General features: G+C 46.3%; 1 long non-coding RNA gene across 1 annotated transcript; it reads right to left on the bottom strand.

Annotated features, from left to right (window-relative positions):
- Positions 1-973: 973 nt before the first annotated feature.
- Positions 974-3,550, bottom strand: LOC132226235 (uncharacterized). The gene is made up of 3 exons (XR_009451019.1): positions 3,499-3,550; positions 2,356-2,436; positions 974-1,268 (listed from the first exon to the last, which is right to left on the bottom strand). It is a non-coding gene; the product is annotated as an uncharacterized LOC132226235 (long non-coding RNA).
- Between the last annotated feature and the right edge of the window lie 493 nt (positions 3,551-4,043).

Raw genomic sequence — 4,043 nt, 5'->3', positions numbered from 1 at the left:
CAGCGACATTTATCACAAAGGGCTCTAGAAGAATGCAGAATACGAAAGCCCTTATACAGAAACTCCCTGCATTTCACCTGAGGTACTTTTGCTGCCTGGATAGCCTTCTAATGCCTCTTCAAGAGGCTTGGAGATTTCCTCTCAAAGACCTGTGCCCTGGGAACAAAGATGTTGCCTGTATTCACTTCTGCAGCAGTCTTCCCTCACTTCTGCACAGGGCGGTATTTGCATGACAGATGCTGCTTTATCCTGATGGGAGACCTGTAAATAGAATCATGACACACAGGCAGAGAATTACAAGTACAATTACAGTTTTTCTGACATGGCACAGGTTAATGTACATAACTTTATTTTACAGATACCGTTAGTATGCTGCTTAGTTTATCCTACCTTCCATTTCCGTACAAACCAGAGCTGCCTCCAAAAAATGTTTTGGCCTCAAGAATCAGAGCCTTCTGTCTGGCTCCTGCCCTTTTAAAACAGATCACAAGTCAGCCTACAGATATCTAAGGCATCCAGCCTGATCTTATCAGCTCTGCACTTTCTGTCCCTCCCCAGGGAATGAGGAGTCCTCAGCGACAGCTCAGCTCCTCAGGAAGTCTCTCCCTTTAGTGGGCCCCCCTACAGTGCTCAAACACCCTCCCTCCAAATACGTGTGCATGCACACACGCAGGCCGCTCTACGGAAAGTCACTCTTTGATGTCATTACCCTGCATTTAATTTCTTCATAGTTCTTAGCACTCAACTCAATTCATTTAGTCCTCCCCACTACAGTATAAGATTCATAAAAGAAAGAACTTTGTCTGTCTTGTTCTTCCCTGCCCCTGGCACTCAGCATGCCAGGTGCTGTGACAAGTAGCAGGGATTCAATAAAAATTTGATGAATATACAGCAAGCTTGACATGGGGGCTGTAGGTGGAGGTTTCTATTATAGAAACCTCTTCAGAGGTGTCAGTGAAGGATGTCCCATAACTTAAATATCTAGTGCAAGGCCAGTTCTTTAGTCGTTTCAAACTGTCTTCATATAACCTCACAACAACCATGTGGTCAGTATTATTACTAGCTCTATTTCACAGATGAAGAAACTGACAGAAAGATTAAGTGACTTGACCACTTGGTGTAGCTCAGTGGTTAGGTATTGATCTATGACACTAGGAGTCACGATTCAAATCACGGTCAGGGCACATGTCTGGGTTGCAGGTTCCATCCACAGTAGGAGGTGTGCAGAAGGCAGCGATCAATGATTTTCTCTCCCTTTCCCTTCCTCTCTGAAATCAATAAAAAATTTGTTTTTAAAACAAAAGGTTAAGTGACATGCCGATAGTCACATAGCAATTGCCTGAATCCAAGATTTGAACGCACATCTGCCAGACCTTCAAGCTCCTAAGCTTTGTATTTCCTCATTCTTCTCTCACCAGGGTAAGGTGAAAATAGACTTGTTTACCAAACTTTAGAATAACAACAGGAAACAATACAGAAAAAAAGTAATGATTGCCCTAGCTGGTTTTCTCAGTGGATAGAGCGCCAGCATGTGGACCAAAGGGTCCCAGGTTTGATTCCAATCAAGGGCACATACCTCAGTTGCAGGCTCTTCCTGGGCCCAGGCCCTGGTTGGGGCATGTGCAGGAGGCAACCCATTGATATGTTTCTCTGACATCGATATTTCTCTATCTTTCCCTCTCTCTTCCACTTTCTCTAAAAATCAATGGAAAAATATCCTTGGGTGAGGATTAAAGGAAAAAAAAGTAATTATTATTTCACTCCCCGTGGATGGTAATTATGGATCTCATTATTCCAGAAACAGCACAAGCTAAGTCAGAAGTTAAAGAAGGGTTTAGATAAATCCACAAATAGTACATACACTATGTGTGCTTTAAGAATGCTTGGTGTAGCTTTTTCTGACCTCTTCAGATTGGCTGCCTGAAGGACAACCATGACCTTCCACACAAGTTCTCCCTAGAATTCCCCACCAGTGCTAAGGCACAAACCTCATGCTCATTAAATGAGGTAATAAGAGGTTATGTGAAAGTGTAAGTTTTGAAAGTGTCATTTTCTTCAGTCTTCAATTATCACTTGTTCTTTACTTGGGGATAAACTATCGCTACAGACTGAACTGTGTCCCACCCTCCCTCAAATTCATGTGTTAAAGCCCTAACCCCCAACATGAGACTCTATTTTATTTGGAGGAGGGCTTTTAGGAGGCAATTAACATAAAATGAAAAGGGTAATTAAGATTAAATTAAGGTATAATAGTGGGCCTTAATCCTTATTAAGATTGGTGGCCTTCTAGGAGTAAGAGAGAGCTCTCTCCTTACCAGCCATGTGAGGACAAGTATTAGGAAGAAAGGAACCGACCTTCTGCAAGACAGGAAAAGGGTCTTGGACAGGGAACAGAATAGGCTGGGACCTTAATCTTCGACTTCCCAATGTCTAGAACTGTAAGGAACAAGAAAAAAAAAAGAAAAGAACTCTGGCCCTGGCCACTGTGCTAAGTGGTTAGAGCATCAGCTTGCAGATCCAAGGATCCTGGTCAAGGGTACCTGGGGTGCAAGTTCCGCAGCCCTGATAGGGGCTGGAGGCAACCCATCTGTTTCTCTCCCACAATGTTTCTCTCTCTCCCCCTCCTACTTCCTTTCCACTCTCTCTAGAAATCAATGGGGAAAATATCCTCGGGTGAGAATTAAAATAGAACAAAAACAAACAAACAAAATACTCTGTTGTTTAAGCCACTCAATGTATGGCATTTTGTTATGGCAGCCAGAGAAGACAGAAACAATTTAAAAGCACAATCCCCATTTTAAGTCCCTACAATGCTTTAACTTCACACACCTGGGAGACAACACAGCCCCAAAAGAAAACGTTTTCTGCACCTACAGTTAATCCAGGCACAGCACCAGCGGGGCTGCAATGCTCCCACAGCAGGGGACACGGCCCGGCCTCCCACCTCCAGCCTCAGAGCTCTCACATCCTGTAGGAAAAACCTGCTGCTTGGTGTTTTATCCACTTTTCATAGCACATCCTCCAACAACCTGGTCAATTCCATTCAACCGAACCCTCTTGACTGGACCCCACTCCACTTTGCTTTTCTGAAGGGCAGAGCCATTTACAGCATGGGCTCTGAGGTCAGGCTTCTAAATTTGGGACCCCAGCTGTATTCTTGCCTAAGTTAATAGCCCTAACCCTCAGTTTCCCCGCGTGTAAAGGAGAGACAGATAAAACTGCATATCCATAAGGTTGCAGTGACCACTAAATAAGTAACTTATAAAAAGCGGTTAGCACAGATGGGTTACTGAAGTCCCTGGTGCGTGTTAGTTATTATTACTCCAAAGCACCACTCCAGTTCAACTGCAGATCCCGCCCTCACTCACCTCCCATTCGCCCTTGCACAGGTTTCTCGCCTATCAATCACACGTTAGCTCCGCCCCTCCATGTCGCCAAGGTTTTTCCCCCTCCCGACGCCCCCCGCCCCTCCGCAAACAGCCACTGGTTAGCACTTACACCGGAGGACGTCCTTTCTCATGTAGGTTCTCCTCGTCCTGAGCTTTGTTACCACGCGACACAGTGACCACTCTCTTCTCGGGCAAGACAGCTTCGCTTCAGGCCAGGCGGCTGAGGTATGAGAGATAAGGTCGTGGAGCTTAAAAGCGCGGCTCCGCTGGATTCCCAGAGGAGCCTGCAGCGCTGCCACGCCCCGCGCCACTGCGCGTGCTCACTTGGAGACTTGGGCGTGGTCTCTTTTTGCACCACTGCGCTTGCGTGGCTGGCTCCAGCAGGGACTGTTTCCTGGAGGTAGGAAGGCTGCAGGTGGTGGACCCTGGGCCAGCCTTTCTGACCACACAGGGCCTTTGGGGTTCATGCCAACCTGCGACCTCCCTTGCAGTCCTGCCTGGTGCAGGATGCTTGATCCTCCGCCTATTGGCGCAGATGTTCTAATCTCCACAGATGATTGGCTGGAAGAAATGGGCTCATATTTACCAAACACTGCAGGCAAAAAGGCTAGCAGAAAATTGAGAAACCAGTATTCTGATCCTCGCTCTTGCCAG

The sequence above is a fragment of the Myotis daubentonii genome, chromosome 2 (genome assembly GCF_963259705.1).
Source record: "Myotis daubentonii chromosome 2, mMyoDau2.1, whole genome shotgun sequence".
Lineage (NCBI taxonomy): Eukaryota > Metazoa > Chordata > Mammalia > Chiroptera > Vespertilionidae > Myotis > Myotis daubentonii.
Note: the sequence above shows the minus strand (reverse complement) of the source record. Positions and strands in the feature narration are given on the sequence as shown.